The sequence below is a fragment of the Hipposideros armiger genome, unplaced genomic scaffold (assembly GCF_001890085.2).
Source record: "Hipposideros armiger isolate ML-2016 unplaced genomic scaffold, ASM189008v1 scaffold_347, whole genome shotgun sequence".
In the NCBI taxonomy this organism is placed as follows: Eukaryota; Metazoa; Chordata; class Mammalia; order Chiroptera; family Hipposideridae; genus Hipposideros; species Hipposideros armiger.
The window spans coordinates 812,665-830,128 of record NW_017731697.1 but is presented as its reverse complement, the minus strand read 5'-3'; positions in this window follow the sequence as shown (position 1 = coordinate 830,128).

Below are 17,464 nucleotides of genomic sequence, written 5' to 3'. Positions count from 1 at the left end.
TGTAAACAGCTGCGGCAGCTCCAGACCACCCACTCTTCCGGTGCCTCCTCATGGAGAAGAGCAATAACCTTTCCTGAGGCACCCATGGGATAGGGACCTTCCAACCCAGGAACCCCGAGGCTCACTCTGATTTGACCCACTGAGGTCATTGGACCAAGCCCTGGGGCCAGAGACATGCAATGTGCTGGCTGTCTTAGGTCCTAGTTCCTGCTTGGTCCTGGTCAAGGGAAACTGGGAAAAGGTGACCAGCCATGTGAAGGGCAGAGGAGGTCGTGGGAACCCCAGCCATGCTGCAGGAATGTGATTTTATACAGCATCACATCACCTCCCCATTCTACAGGCAGGTAGGTAACTGCTTTGCCTAAGGTTGCCCCAGGAGTTCATGGATATGGACCCATGGCTGAAGGCCCTGAAGCCCAAGCTCTTGGCCACCCTACTGCCTCCTAATGGGTACACGAGGCCCACTGGCATGGTCCAGGACACAGAGATCTGCAGATGAGAATGTGAATCTTCTAAGCTTGGAGAATGGGGCACGTGGAGCTGGGGCTGGTGGTACACCCAGGAAGGGTGGTCCAAGTTAGACAGCAGGCCTTGAAGGTCAGGCTAAGGCACTTGCCCTTTCCCTTGGAGGACATGGGGAGCGGCGGGCAGGTTTTCAGGAAGAAAGTGAAGGAATCGGTTCCAGGTTTTAGAGAGAGTACCTGGGTGGCTCTGGGTGTATGGATAAGAGGCAGGTGGGTGCTAAAGGTGCCAGGCAGGACTGTAGTGGGACCTGGGAGTGTACAGCAGGCTCCCCACTGGCAGCTCCCTGCTATTTCTATCTGTAGCCAGCGTCTCGTTTGCCAGAGCTTGCTATGGAGGCAGAGCTTTTGCCCAGCTGGACTTGACACTGAGCTCTGTGGGTACATTCACCTCTAGTCCCTGACAGTTAACATACGAACACACATACATGTCCCCTGTTCCTGATTGGAAGGCATCCTGTGCCTTCTCACCTCCTATGTTCTGGGTCCTGTGTCCTGCGTCCTGTGGTTGGTCTCCTCTGCACACTGCTCACCAGCCTGCTAAGTGGATAAAATTTTTTTCCCAGTCACGCGAGGTCTAGTGTGTTCCTTCCTGGAACAATGGAGAACTGTGGTCAAATTTAGGACATTCAATCCCTCACCTGAATTCCTGACAAAATTCTCCCAGGGTGATGTCAAAACGCTTTAAAGTGACTGAGTCCTCCCCCCACCCCATTCACCTGCAGCCTGATGCAGCTCCATGTCCAAGACAGTCACAACTCAGCTCCCTCTCCCACCCCGCCCCCCTTACCAGGTCACCTGCTTTGACACCTGCCTGCCTTGGCACAGGTACCCCACCAGAGAAGGACCTGCAGGGACTGAGTGTGTGTCTGTTCTCTTCTGTAGTCACAGGCTGTTTGATGAACACGGGGCTCCTCCAGGCACGCCTCCTGCTCTGTGATGAAGGTCTCCCTCGCTTATGTAAATGGCAAGAAGATGTTTTCCTGGCTCTGGGACAAGAGTATCCAGACAGCTTTTCTGAGTGGCTTTCAAAACCGCTTGGTCCTTTGTGGTTATAAGTTGGTCTTAGAGGAAGGGGGTGTGCTGGGTTAAATGAGCATAATAATGGGAATCTTCTTCCTTTCAGTTGAGCCTGCTTCTAGAAGTGCCCCTGCAGCAAGAGAGGAGACCCCCTGCCTGCCAGCTAGCTCTGGACTGGCCTGGGGTTTGTTTTGCGAGTGAGCAGCGCCTCAGTCCCTGCACCCACAGGACGCCAGCCACCCCCTCATGGTGGTGAGTGCAGAGTTCCCATCACCTGGCTGAAGAGGGGGACACAGGTCCGCTGCCACCCACACTTCTGCCGAGTTTTTGGGTGGGACCTGACAGTGTGAACGTGGCTGGTCTGGCTGGTATCTGCCCTCGTGTAGCGCAGGCGGAGGGGGCGCCCCTCTGTGAGGACTGCCCACACCCTCTCGTCTGCTTGGCGGCCCGCCCAGTCCCTGGACTGAGGCTCTTCCCCTTCTCCCATGCCCCAGCCGGGTCCCCCGGACCCTCCCGACCCTCCCCAGCTGGGCTTCTCCTCCTCTGTAGGCTCACGGTGGGAGGAGCTTATAGTCTCAGAGGAGGGGCCTGGACTTAGGTACTCGCCGACCTTGTCCCGGAGCCCCAGGAGCGCAGCTGCGGTGCCTCCCTCCCCGCCAGTGTAGAGGGCCCCACCGTGGAGGAACACCGTGGATACTGTGTAGACGCGCCTTTCACACTATTGAAGCTCCCTGCGCAGTGAAGCCCTCCCAGGGCTCCAATCATCTTTCAGAGCAGCCAGAAGCTTCTCTCAGCTCCTCTAAGTTTGAAGGTGCTGGGATAAAATGCGGAGCTGGGTCAGCCACGCCCCTGGGAACGTGCCCTCGGGGTGTGGGCCTTTGCCCGCCCTCCCTGGGTTTCTGCCCCAGCCCACCCAGTTGCCCCACCCCGTCCCGTCGCAGGCTGGGTCAGGCTTATCTGGCTTACCTGGCCCTTCTCTGTGGCGCCTCCACTGATTTCTCACTTCAGCCCTGGGCGCTGTGTACTGTGTGTGCTATCCATGTGAGAGCCGGAATGACATTTTAAAAATGTGAATCAGGATAGCTCACCGTCCTGCTGAAGGCTCTCCAAAGACTTCGCAGAATCCTCAGAATAAACCCCAAACTCCTCACCAAGGTCTACAGCGCAGGGACCCTGAGGCTCTCTCCTCACCTCCCGACTCCACTCCCTACGGTTGCTGCGTACTCAGCCAGCCTCATCAGGAGGCTCCCTACTCAACGCACCATTTACTCATTTACTCAACAAATGAGTGTTGGGTCCCTTCTAGGCCTTAGATACTGAGCACACAGCAGTGAAAAATGCAAAGTCTCTGCTCACAGAGGGTACATCCTGGTGGTGCAGAAGACAACAGATAAACAAATATGGATAATGTCAGGTGGTGCATGTGCTAAGATGAAGGCGGCAGGGACATTGGTGCTGCACTCATGGTGGGGTAGAAAGTGGAGATTTTGTGTGGGGTGGTCAGGCAAGGACTCACTGAGAAGGTCACAGTTGAAGTGATACCTGGAGAAAAGGAGGACGTGGTCATGTGGATATCTGGTGGGAGGAGGTTTCAGGCAGAGGAGGTGGGATAGCCAAGACCTGTTCAAGGAAGAGCAGAAAAACCAGAGGGGCAGCAGGTGAGCCAGGGGAAGCCCAGGAGTCAGAGGGGCCGGGTAGGGTTGGACACTGTTGGGGGGACTTGGCTGTTACTCTGAGCGAGATGGAGGGTCCTGAGCACAGGAGTGATGAGGTCAGGCCTGCCTCTTCGCAGGCTGCTGGGCTGCGTGGAGGCACTGTGGGGTGGGAGTGGGAGGCACTGCTTGAACCCAGGGAGCGACGCGGCGGCGTGCGCAGGGTGGAGCAGTGCACATGGGAGATGTGATCAGATCCTGGATCTATTTTCAAGGTGGGGCCAACAAACTTTGCTGGTGTGGGAGAGCGATTGACTTCAGGCCTTCTCACTGCCATATGGTGTCGCAGCTGGGGAGGGTCTGGCTCATGAGGATGCCATGTGTGGAGGAAAAGCCCTGTGAAGAGATGGCTGCATCCTGGAGGATGCACACAGACTGACTCCCCGACCAATCCCAGCTGGGGTGGCTAGCTGGTGGGTGGCCTGCGGGGCAGGGGGGCCGTGGGCTGCGATCAGAACATGCATAGAGGTCCAGTTGTGATGCTGGGCTGTCCTCTGGGCTGCTGGCCACGGGCTTCTCCTGAGGGCTCTCGAGGTGGCATGAGGAAGGCCAGACTAGAGCACCCTGAGCCAGGATAGGGTCCTAGGAGCTGCTGCGGGGTCCTGCCACACTCCATTTCCTAGGGTGCCTCCCTCTCCCTGCAGCTGAGGGTCCTCCACCCCTGATTTAGATCAAAGAAGGACAGGCCCCTGTCAAAAGGGAGCCTGCCCTTGAGACGCCTCCCTGCCTCTGCTATCCTGGCAGTCTTCCCCTCTTGCAATGACTGTTCTCTGGGGAGATTTGAAAAGAAAACCCCTCTATCCTCTGCCATCTGCTCTGCTGAGGAGGCTGCCTGGCTGGACAGTGACTGGTGAGTTCAATGACGCTTATGAATGGGGCAGAGAGTTCCCCAAAGGGCCTGTGTTGTTTCCCACCTCCTTGCCCCGTGTCGACCACAGCCATCTGACTGGACTTCTCTCTCTATGTCCTAACTCTCTGCCTCTGGCCCCTCTCTTGGGAAGCTGGACCCATTGCTGGTTGGGGCTTGCTGTGAGGAAGGGCCCTTGTGCTGTGTCATGAGGCTGATGGGTTGATCAGGCACAGCCCTTGGGAGCCCTACCCACAGCCCTGCCCTGTTCCAGGCGCTCATAGCACATCCTGCTCACCCTGTGGGGGCTGAGACTCAGACCATGCAGTGTCCTCATGAGCCCCCCACACACACCCTACCCACTCAGGACTGCAACCCCTATTCCTGGGGACCACCTGCCAGGTGATTTTGTGTGCCTCTAAAGGAGCTTGCCAGTCAGGGGTATGGAAACCACACATGGTTTTCAGCTCATGAGCTAGTTCATAGGGGGCCTGATGGTCTCCTGGAGAAGGAAACCAGCTGCGCTGGTGGGTGGGTTCACCAATGTGTTCCTGGGAGCCTCCCAGAGTCTATCTCAAGTGGGCAGGGGGCCCAGGTTATGGGAATCCATCTTTGGGGACATGGCAGAGACATAGGTTTTTGAGTTAGGATTCTTGGCTGCAAGTATCAGAAGGCAGATCAAACCAGTTCAGAGCCTCTCAGAACCAAACTGTTGCTGCATCTAAGGCACCCTGGCCCTAGAATCGGCATGCTGGGACCTTTCCCTCTCTGCCTTTGGGGCCTTCCTCAGTTCAACTTCTTTACCTTTAGGCTCCTGACACCTGCAGTCATGTTTGACCACCTCTCCACCAGGAAGAAATGGCCTTTGACCTTAGGTCCAGTTAAAAAGCACTGGGGAAAGATGCTGATTGGCCCAGCTTGGGCAGTGTTCAATCTTGCAACAGGGGGCGGGGCACTGCATTTGACTGGCAGCTCCCCTCCCAACCAAAGCAGGGCAGTTTCCCAGAAGGTAAGGGATGGGCTGGGCAGATCAGGACTGCACATCCACTGCCCCCTACCCCTGCATCCAGGCTCCTCTGTTTGTGTCTGGGACTGTACTCACAGCTGCCTGGATCCCATAATTGTGGAAGACACAGCGGAATCCTGATTCCTGCTACCAGGATTAACATACACTGACAGTGATCACGTACCTGGGTGGGCAGGCCCTGGGCCAGATGCTTTCAATTAGTTATTTGTCATTCCCATAACAACCTTGCAAAGATATGAATCTTTCCATAGGTATGACTGTCCTTTTTTTTTTTTTTCATATGAAAAAAAGGAGGCTCAGAGACCTAAAGTGACTCTGAGAGTGCAGGCCACCAGCCTAGCCAGAGTCATATCTAAGTCAGGGCCTGCCAGACTCACAAGTTGTGGTTCTTCCCTCCACAAATGCTGCTGCCCATGGACAAGGTCAAATCTAATAGAAAGATTCTTGGAAATCAAACAATAAATGATAAAACAAATGAGCCCAATGAAATGAGCTGACCACTTCCACCGTAAAAGGGAAAGAACTACAAAGATTTTTAAAAGTTAAAAGTACAGGAGTATATAGCATGAGCTAGAGGAACAAACAAGACAGAAGAAGTAGTAAAACAGGGTAATTAAAAATAAGTGACTCAGGATGGGCAGGACTGCAAGGGCCGGATGAGCTCTGGGTGGGCTCTGGACACCTGCTTCCTTCCCCAGGAGCCTGTGGCTGGCAGCCCCACCTGGCAGAGCGCCCAAGGAAGGCCTCCCTGCGCTCTGGAATTGGGTACCTGACCATGCAAGCTGATGCCCTGCAGCAGCTCCAGTCAGTCAGGGACTGCCCAGAATCTCCAGTGGGTCTGGGTTAGCTCCCACTTCTGCAGCTGATCTCTGTGCAGGAGGATGAAACCTTCCTGATTCAAGTAGCTGCATCTCCATAAAGCATCCTACACATGTATCTGTTTATAGACTCTTATCAAATCTTAGCAGCTCACATTTTAGACAGGCTTCCCTGCCGTTTGCCCTGAACTAAGAGGATTAACTGCCTGCGGGGAGGGTCCCGCCTGCAAGGGGCCTGTGACCTGGACACCTTTCTCAGCCTTGCGTGCTGGGCGTGGGTCTCCAGCCTAGGAGGTGAGCCCACCAGAGCCCAGGGTGCAGGAGGTAGGCTCAGTGGCTGGGGCAGGGCTGGCTGGGTTCTGGTGTCTGAGAGCAGCATCTTCTCAGGAGCCTGCACTTGAGGGGACGCACGTGTTGTTGCTGTGATACGGTAAAACCCTGTGAAGCAAGGCCCAGCTGTTTGCAGGACATGGCATTGATTTTTACCAAAGGGCTCTGCAGGCTGGTGTGTCTGGGCAGGTCTGGGGCTGGGGGAGCTGGGGCTGGCTGCCAGGGGGCTCAGCTCCAAGCTGAGCTTTGAAAGAGAAATGCCTTGGGAGGACTGCAGGTCTTGAAAGGCAGGGACCACATGAGCCAGAACATGCTCCCCCCACCCCTCTGTTGTTCATCACTCCCTCATCCAGCAGCTTCTCTGTGGCAGGCATCAGGGAGGGAGCAATCCAGTCTACCCTCATAGAACCCCCCCCCACCTCTAGCAGGGGGACAGACAGCCACATGCAGAGTGCAGGGACTGAGAAGGTACAGGAGAAGCAGCTGCAGTGATGAAAGGCTGATGGCTCTATGGCTAGGTGACCTTGAACAATTGCCCTAACCTCTCTGAGCCTTAGTTTTCTAGTCTGTAACATGAGGATGATAAAAACTGCATCTCAGAGGGTTGTTGAGAGAATTAAATGAGATGAGATGTGGCACTTAGAATATTGTTGCATAGGTAACAAGTGCGTGACAATGTTATAGGCTGAATTGTGTCTGCATACCCCAAATTCATATGTTGGAGTCCTAACCCCCCAGTACTTCAGAATCGGACTGTATCTGGAGATATTGCCTTTAAAGAGATAGTGAAGCTAAACTGAGTTCATTAGGATGGACCCTAAATCAGTATGCCTGGTGTGCTTGTAAGAAGAGGAGATAAGGACACAGACACTCACAGAGAAAAGGCCATATAAGGACACAGCAAGAAGACAGCCATCTACAAGTCAAGGAGAGCGCCCTCAGAAGGAACCAACCTTGCTGACACCTTGATCTTGGTCTTCCAGCCTCCAGAACTGTGAGGAAAGAGATTTCTGTTGTTTAAGCCCAAGTCTGGTACTTTGTTATGGTGGCCCTGGTGACCTAATACAAGTGTTACCTATTGTTGTTATCTCCCTGCCCCAGCACACAGCCCAGGGGCGCACAGCAGGCATTGGGCAATTTGTGAATGGATGGAACTCTCAAGAGTAGATGACCCTACAAATGGCATCTTTCAGCAAGAGTGAACAGCACCCAGCCAGGGAGCCAAGGGCCTCTTTGTTGAGGGAGTGGTGGGCTCCCAGGGCTGTGGTCTTGGAGCTGGGCCATGGAGGAGAGAGAGAAGGAGGGGAAGGAGGAGGAGGAGGTGGGAGAAGGAGAAGAGCAGGAGCGAGAGGAGTGGCTTCTGTTGTTACTGTCTGTTAATGGCATCACTTGTCCACAGCGCTGCCACATGCTCCCTCACAGGTCAGCTCTAGTGGACGTCTGTACAGATGTCTGCAGTGTTCCCTCTGCGTGGGGGCATCTTATTCAGCTGGTCTGCTGGGGACTGGACATCTCCATGGTTCCTGACATTTTGCCATTACATGCAGCACTGAAGGGGACAGTCTTTTAAAGATCCTCTGGTCGCACAGACAAACTTTGTCTCCCCAATGTAGATATGAAGAACTGTTGGCTCATGGCACATGAGATTGTTAATTTTAATTTTAATAGGTTTTTCTTTTAGATTCATGTGTTTAATGACATCCTAAGACTCAGAGTAGTGGGCTGACAGCAGCTTGGTGGAGGAGGGGCCATGACATCTCCTGGGGCAGGTCACTGCAAGGAGGCACTGTGAGGGGGCGACAAGCCCATCCCCTGTTTCTTCAAATAGGATTCCAGGAGGACCCAAGGGTGGGGGGCAGCCAACCACTGTCTTCCAGCACTGATAGAAGAGGTCAGGAAGGCTGGTGCTGGGGACTGGGAGGAAGCAACTGCTCAGGCAGGGGTCTGTGCCCCCGCTAACATCCACAGCTGGGGCCCCAGGAAGGGAGATCCCACATTCAAGCCTCCACCACTTCTCCTTTCTAGCTAGGACCATGTTAATAATCGTCACCCTGGGTGATGAGCCACCCAGTTCAGGGTCTGGTAAGTGCTTTCCTTGATGACCACCATATATTAGACCTGGACCCTGAGCTGGTGAAATAGGGAACCTCCCACTTGATCTCAGTGGGGGGTTGGCCCTCCACCTACTCCCTCTCCGGGGAAGCTGCAGTGGGCAGCATCAGGTACTCCTTGACCCCAGGTAGGACTTAGGACTCCACATCGCTCCAAGTAGATTTACTAGGCCAGCTTGCCCTGCTTTATATCCCCCAGCAGTTTGGGAGAGGACAGGCCAGTGCTGTTTCCACCTGAGGAGCGACACGTACTGGTGGTGGTCTGTCTGCCCAGCATGAGGAACAGAGGAAGGATGGAGGTGGGCAGAGGGAGTCAGGGACGGGCAGGAGCAGGGAGGATTCCCAGGCTGCTAGTGTGTATCAGGAGCAGGAGGTGAGAGGGTGGGGGCAGCAGCCTGCCAGTGTCCAGCGTGTGACCAGGCAGTGGGACCAGTGAGGGGAGTGGCCCAAGGGGCCGCGTAAGGCAACCCCCGTGGACCAGACCGGGTGAGGGCAACTTCTGGGAGAGGCAGCACCATGGGGCGGTAGGAGTCCTGCCCTAGTGGAAGGCAGAATGGCATCTTCTCATGTGATCAGACTTGGACAGAGTGGGATCCAGCGTCAGTCTTAGAGCCTCTTGATGTTCCAGTCCAGCCTGCCAGAGAGAAGGGCTGGAAGAGATGGGCTCCCCTCATCTATGTCTGTGCTGGAGTGGATGTTGGGAAGTGGAGGGTGGCGACTAGGACGAGTGTTAGCAGGTGGAGTGTGGGTGGTGTCCTCCATGCACAGTCCCCTTCACCTGGTCTTGGGTCATTTACCCAGGTGTTCAGTCACAAACCAGTGTCTGTCTAGCCTCCGAGAATGGGTGACAAAGAATGCTTTCTTCACCAGAAAAGAGCCATAACTTGCTTGGAGCTTGGAGAAGCAGACCCCTTCCTGCAGGTCGGCAGGGTGGCTTTGGAGGGCTGCTAGCAGGAAGGGCCCATTCTGTCAAGGGGTGGTGATGTTCAGAAAAGCATCCAGAGGAGGGCTGTGGACTGCTTCCGAGGAGTTTTACAGTGTTCACCTGGTGTGTGTGCCACAGCACTGTGAGTGTGTGAGTGTGTGCGTGTGGGCGCGCATGCGTGCACGTGTGTGTGTGTGTGTGTGTGTGTGTGAGTGTGTATGGTTATGATAAATCCGGGCCCCCATTTCCCTAGAGAGAGTGCCTGGGGTCAGCCTCTGCAGGCTCTCTCTGCTCATGGGGTCTTAAATAGGCTCTGCTCTGCTCTCCCTGTCCACAGAGTCCTGAGCCTGAGGCTCTGCTGCCGCTGGGCTGGACACACCATCTTGGCTCATTCTCTCTTCCCCTGCATCCCCACCATCGTGGCCCCTGGCGAGCCTGTGGAGCAGTGAGAGACGGCCGGCGGGGAAAGGGGGTAAGGGGTTTCCCTGCTAAGAGTGCTCTGTCCTAGACAGACTGCTTCCTGATTGCCACTGATCCCCATCATCCCTGCTCATCAGCTTGGATTGGCACGAGGTCCATTTCTCAGATGGGAAATTGAGGCTCAGAAGAGTTCGAGGGTAAGATCCGTACAGCATCCCTGCCTGCCCCACCTCACCTTCCACATCTGACAAGCAAAGGGGGAGCGGGCTGGGACCCTGGCCCAAAGAGGAGAAAATTGGGAAGTGATGGAGAAAGCCAGCCCCAAAGTGCAGGCTGAGGCATGCCCTGGAGGTGGTAGGAGGCTTGGCTGGGACCTTCGGGTGGGTTCCAGTCCCCTCAACCGTGCGATGATGTTGATGGTGCTGTCGTCTGCACACACCGGGCTCCTGGGCCACATCAGCTTCTCTGCTGGGGGCCTGGGAATCTGCCAAGTGTGGAGCGGGGGCCTGAGAGCCCCAGGTTGTTGGCCCAGGGGGATCCATCAACCTCTACAGGAATGATCTGGGTGAAGGACAGGGATATCTCCATCAAAGCCCGAATTAGCCACCAGGGGCCGTTCAGAGCACCTCCTCAGAGAGACGCTCAGCTGCCGAGTCTGGCAGGGTGCAGCATGGGGTTTGAGGGATTTGAAGGCAGCCTTGTCCTCACCTAGGCTGGCCCTTAGGTAATGGTTTCACAGTCACTTTAGATCTCAAACGCTGTGTCTTTTTAATACCTTTAGGTGTCTGACCAGCATATTAGTCACCATTTCAGTCTTTGTTCAATAATAAGGTGCCTTCTTCCCTGCCCCAGGGCGGAGGGGATGTGTCTGCCTGGGGAGGAGGCTGGTTGTCTTCCCCCCCCCCCACCTGTGGCTCACTCCTGCCCTCTCACTAGCATAGCTGGCAGAGACTAGCTATAATAGATCACAGGTGAGGGCCCCTGCGGGCAGGTGGCTCTGCAGTTCACAGACTCTTGGAGCCTGTCCCCAAGACCCTCGGCCCCCATGCTCCTTGCAGAAAGAGGGTCTCCGGCTGGCTGCTCCTGACCTCCCTCTGACTGGCAGGCCGTCCCTGAGGTAGGACCACATGTAAAGGAGCCCAATGGAGTCCCAGCCCAGCCTCACTCTGAGGCCACGCTTTCACCACCCCTTCACACTCACACCTGGAAGAGACTGAGGGTCACCCAGCTGGTTCTCGGGAATTCCCTTTGACATCCTGCTCTGCTATGGCTTCCTCTTGGGGCCCCCACCACCTTTACAAATGTTTTCTAATTAATGTTTATATGATGGGACTGCTTGTTCAAACTTTAACTGGGCCACTCAGACCACATTAGAGCTAAACGGCCTTAGGAGATCAACTGGGCCAGTTCCCTAAATTCACAGGTAGGGAAACTGAGGTGGGGAATGTGTTTGCATAAGGCGATGGTTAGTTGAGGACAGAGCCGGGCTGGAATGGCTCATATAAACCCAGGGGTCCACAGCCTCTGGGCACGGCCATGCTTTCCCCACTCAGTCCTCCGGTCGCTCTGTCCACACTGCTCTCTGCATCCAGCCTGCGCCCTCTTTCTGAGTCCTCTGGGCCTCCACCCCTCTCACCCTCTCACCCCCCCAACCTCCCCCTCTTCCCCAGCCTCATCAGGTTAGCGCATACCCAGAGCCCATGGCTTCAGGAAAGCCTTTTCTGATCCTTCATTCTCCATGCAGTGCCCCAGGGGACCATGTAGCCTCCCTCTGGTGGTCAGGAGGTATGAATTAAAACAACCAGGTGCCATGGTCACATATTAGATTAGCAAAAATCCAAAAGAGCAGTGACACCCTGAGTTGCCAGGATGAGGATGAAGCGACATGGGTTGCACGTGGCTGATGGAAGCAGAATTGCTCCGTCCTTTTGGAAAACAGTCTGGCAATGTCTGTTAAACTTAAAATACACATTGACTCTCACTTGGCAATTCCACCCTGGGGGGTTTTATCTCATAGAGATAAAAACACCAATATACAAGGAAGTAAGGAGATGTGTATCACAGGACTGCTGGTAGTAACATACACATACATATACACGCCCATGCAAACAACCTAAAGATGTCAATAAATATGGGAGCTAATTGAGGTTAAACGAGGTCATAAGGGTAGGTCCTGATCTGATAGAGCTGTGGCCTTATAAGAAGAGGAGGAGATACCAGAGATGGCTCTCTATATTTGTGTACACAGAGAAGAGGCCACGAGAGGGCACAGAGAGAAGACGGCTGTCTGCAAGCCAGGAAGAGAAGCCTCACCAGAACCCAACAATGCTGGCACCTTGATCTTGAACTTCCAGCCTCTAGAACTGTGAGAAAATAAATTTCTGTTGTTTAAGCTTCCCAGGCTCTGATATTTTGTTACGGCAGCCTGAGCTGACTAATACAGCCATCAAACTGGACAATTCAGGTTATGAGAATTAACTTCTTTTGTGACTTAGTAGGCACACTCTGAGTCAGAAGTGTTAGCGTATATGGGACACTTACTGTTTTATGGGCACTCATACCCCTTCCCTGTGGGTCATGTATGTGGGGCGAAGCTGATCTAGTCCTTGCTTTAGGGGTGGGTCACATGGTACAGGCCTGGCCACTCAGTGAATTTCATCATCTTGAGTGTGGGATGGGTTTAGGGATGGGCACCTAATCTCACTTGGGCCTATCAGATACCCGGGACTTGATCTGAGCTCTCAGGGAAAGCAGTCTGCTTTCCCTCAGGGCTTAAGGTTGTAAGACTGTGAAACTGGAGCTACAGCAGCCCTCTTGGCACCATAAAGAGACTCCTTGTTTGAGAAGGGAGCAACCCAAAGGATGGGGGGAAGAAAGTCGTAGGGAAGGGATTGGTTCTGGAGACATCATTTCCGATGCCCAAGGCCAGTTTTTAATTTTGTGAAACAATAAATTCTCTTTTGGCCCATTTCAGCCCAAGTCATTTTCTGTCACTTGCCATATAACCATGATTGACCCACCAGTTCTTGTCAACCTCTGACCTTTGAGTGGCTGGGTAAGGACACTCCCCTGTCCTGAGATAGGATCTGACATGGAGTAGGAACCCCACTTATCTAGTGAACAGTTCTGGTCCCCCAAGTGTCTTCTTGATTTCCAGCCCCAGAGCTGAAACGGGCCTGCAGGCAAGAATTGTATCCAATCTCCAAGAGCTTTGCAGGAGGGACACGCCTGGGGGGGGGGGTTGGGGGACATATCAGAGCATTTCCCTCCAGAAAGGCAAGCCGAGCATTGAGTCTCCATGGCCCAACTTTAATTTAACTGACAATTTAAAAAATCAAAACCAGCGTCTAGGGCATTTAGGAAGTCTGGCTTCCTACTTTAATTTCATGGGGATCGTGTTATAGCTTCTGATAAACTGTTTCATTTTAAAGGACTGGTTTCATCAAAACAGGCCTTTCTTTTACAGGGTCAGCTCCACCAATAAAAGACGTTTTTATTAGGGAAAAGTGGTGCCTGGCTTGAACTTAACTGTGGGTTCAGAGGACAGAGAGGAGATGCTTGCATGCTTGGGCGATCCCTCTGGGTCCCTGAGGAGTTAACAGAGCTGACATCTGGAGTAATTTTTTGGACACAACACACATGCTCACGCCTCTTGCCTGTGCCTATGCCATGTCTCTGAAAGCCCCCAGTCTATTCTCAGCAGGCAAGACCCCACTGGCTGACTTGCTTTGCATCTCCCTGTGCTGGGTGTGGTCTTGGCCAACTCCCACATCTTTGTCAGGGATGGTTGCTTGAAAGGAAGATGTAAAAACGGTCTTATTTGGCAAAAGGGCCTTTGCAGATGTGATTAAATTCAAGACTTGGAGATGAGGTGATTTTCCTGGTTTATCTGTGTGGGCCTTAAATGCAATCACAGGGGTCCTTATAAGAGGGAGGCAGAGGGAAATTAGACACAAACACACACCAAGGAGAAGGAGGCAATGAGACCATGGAGGCAGACTGGAGTGTTGCTGCCGCAAGCCAAGGGATGCTGGCAGCCACCAGAAGCTGGGATTGGAGAGGAACACGTTCTCCCCTGGATACTCCGGAGGGAGCATGGCCCTGCTGGCACCTTGATGTGGGCCTCCAGAACTGGGAGAGAATACATTTCTGTTGTTTTAAGTCCCCCCATTTGGTAGTGATTTGTTACAGCAGCCACAGGATACTATCACAGAAGGGAAGCCCACCTGAACTGTCATGAGTGAGCAAGGGACTTTGTGCTGAGGAAGGTGGTGGGGCTCATTCATGAAGCCCAGACTGGAAAGACAGCTGCAGAGAGCTGGCAGCCCCCCACCCCCCCGCTGCTTCCCTGAGCATCATCAGCTCCATTCTCTCATTCCACAAGGAGAGACAAGTGGGAGGTTTCCAGTGAAGAGATACTTGCTTTTTCTTGACATAATTTGAAATCATTTCACTTGTTACAACTAGTACTTTCCTATGTGAAAAGTGTCAAATTGGGAAAATTGAATCCAAGATGTGTTGGATTGCATCACTGTTCCCAGTTTGTTCCCATCCCTGTGTCTACACCTTGTGCCGTGTGACTTTGTCCCGCCCCATTCATGTTGCTCGCCTGGCCCATGGAACATGGGTGGAAGTGACGGTAAGCTGGTTAGGAGCCCAGGCCTTAAGGGACATTGTACTTTCATGCTCAGCTTGTAGAAGTTTCTGTCCTCCATGAGATGAGCTTCCCCTGGGAGCTGCATGTGGCCCCTTAGCCTCGGCCCCAGGATGCACAGGCGGGGAGCAGAGCTGTGCCCCTGAGCATATAGGTTCTAGTGTGGTTTAGCATGCAGCTTATTATGGCAGTGGGTAACTGCTACAGAGATTGGTACCTGGACTAGAAACCTGCAACCTGTGACATTGACTTTGGAACTGAAACTGTTACTGGAGGCTGGAAAAATGACAGCCTGTGTTATGGAGTGGTGGAAAATTTGCTAAAACTGTCACTTGCAATAACTTGAAGGCTGGAAATTGTATCTAATGCACTCATGGCCCTGGGCTGGGATTGTCCAGCTAGAATGTTGCAGGCATGAGTGGGCTCCTGCTGCCTGCACTTGATATAGAGCTACAAACAGAAGACAGCTCAGGAACAATGGAGATCTCAGAAAGAATTAAGAGAGAAGGAAGACAGTCCAGAAAATCTGGGACTTGCTGGGTTGAAAAATCAAACTATTTCTAATCTGCAGCTTCTCCATTCAATAAAAGATTCTCAAATTAAGACAGCCTGGAGAAAAGTCAAATCAAGGGCATGGCTGCTAAGATATAGCTTGGGGCATAGAGCAAATCAAAGGCATAGGTCTCATACTCCTGTGAAGGCCTCTGGAAGAATTAATTGTGCCTAGTAATTACTAGAAAGATTAGTGGTATGGTCCTGCAATAGCTTGAGCTCCCACAGTACCTGTAATTAAGTGCAGAGAAAGACATTTCTTCAAAGGAATTGTAATATGGCTTTTGGCACATACAAGCAAATACATAGGTAACCTACAATTTTTGAGAGAGCTGTATTGGCAAAAGCTCTCCATCTGGACCAAGAGAAATGGAGACTATTCAAGATGGAAAAAGAGCTCTGGCCACTTATTTTTTATGGGCAAGTTGCAGGCTGAGAAAATCTCCAGCTGCTACAAAAGGCATATTTTCCAGTGTCCTTCTGAGAAATGACCAAGCAGAATGATGGAGAAGGAAGGGTCTCCTAGAGAGTAGAGCCAAGAGCCACCAACAACAAAGGACTGAGGACCAGCCTCAGGGAGTGGGCTAAAGCCTCGTAACAGACCCTACCCCAGGGTACCATTTCCTGGTAGTCTTTCTACAACGGGACTTCAGAATTGTTACAGGCCAGTGACTGTTTGGGGCCTCCTGTTCTCCTGTTTGAATGGGAGTGTTTACTGGGTGACCCCGTTCCAGCCCTACACATTGGGGCTGAGTGTGAGGGGTGGAGGGGGACTGGGCGCAGACAGCTTCTCCTTTGTTCCATAGGTCTCCGGAGCAAGAGAAGCTGTATCCAGATCTGGCATAGGACATGAGATTCTGGACTTGTAGCTTGATGTCCTGATGGAGGGTCTGGGGCGGGAGGGGGTGTATTTTGCAAGTGGGAGGGTCTTGAATAATTGTGTCCAGGAAGGGCGGTCTGTGGTAGAGTGTATCGTTATACCCAATTCCTTCTCCATCCTATGAGTTTCCTAGGGCTGTCGTAACAGATACCACAAACTTGGATGGCTTAAAACAGCAGAAATGTATTGTCTATTATTCTGGAGGCCACAAATACAAAATAAAGGTTGTTGGTAAGATTAGCTCCCTCTCTGAGAGAGGATCTGGTCCTTGCCTCTCTCCTGGCTTCTGGTGGTTGCTGGCAACACTTGGCATTTCTTGATGTGTAGATACATCCTTCAATCTCTGTTTCTGTTGTCATGTGTTGTTCTTCCTGTGTGTCTCTGTCTGTGAGTCTCTACTTCTTTTCTTATAAGGACACTAGTCACATTGGATTAGAGGCCCAATCTAATTCAGTATGACCTCATCTTAACTAATTACACCTACAAAGACCCTTTTCAAATAAGGTCCCTTTCTGAGGTTCTGGGCAACCTGCAATTTTGGGGAAACACAATTCAATCCAGTAGGTGTCCTTGTATCTACACCCTTTGCTGCGTGACAGCAGTTTCTCTCTCCATGATGGACAGTACATCTGCTCCATTCACGTGGGCTGGGCCATACGTCTCCCCTGACCAAGGAAATGTGGCTGGAAGGGACGGTGTGTTGGTTTGGAGCTCAGGTCTCAGAGGCGTTGTGCTTTCATGCTCACCCTTCTAGAAGCTTCTGACCTCCTCCATGAGATGCTGTTCTTCCCCTGGGAGTTGCTTTCCTTGAACCTGGGGGCAATGTGAGCCAATGTGGAGCAGAGCTGCCATGTCAGGAGGGCTGCGTTGGCCAACCCGCAGAGCTGTGAGTGTAGGGTTGACTCTTATCTTCTCCACTAGGTTCTAGGGTGGTTCTTGAGGAAGAGTTAACTGATACAGGCGAGGAAGGGACAGAAACAGCGGGGACAGACTCTTCTAAGCTCTGCCTCAGCTGCCATGCTGGAATGTGAACCCCGTGTTGCCAGGGTATTTTACTTTATCAAAAGGAGCCCAGGATCTAGATTTCTAATCCGAACTCTTCTAATTTATATGTATGTGTGTATATATGTGTATATACATATACACAGAGGGTGCCAAAAATATTTATACACATTTTAAGAAAGGGAAAAACTGTATTAAAATTGTAATAATATATACCGATAACAAAAGATGAATACAAGTCATGTGCATACATTTTTTGGCACCTCCCCCCCACTGTATATAGTGTGTGTGTGTATGTGTATATATAAAATGTATGAGGTTGGATAATTAAGTTTGCGAACTCATCCTAGAAAAAGTGCTACATACCTCATTTCTGCATATCACTATGGTCACCTTTGAAGAACTCCCCTTGGGAAGCTATGCACTAATGCCAGCGCCTAGTCCACCCTTCAAAGCAGTTTTGGAACTCTCTGGATTCGCCATCAGAGTTGTCGTCGTATTACTCTTGATGTCCTGAATGTCATCAAAATGTCTTCCTTTCAATATTTCCTTTATCTTTGGGAAAAGAAAGAAGTCATTGGGGGCCAGATCAGGTGAATAGGGAGGGTGTTCCAATACAGTTGTTTGTTTCCTGGCTAAAAACTC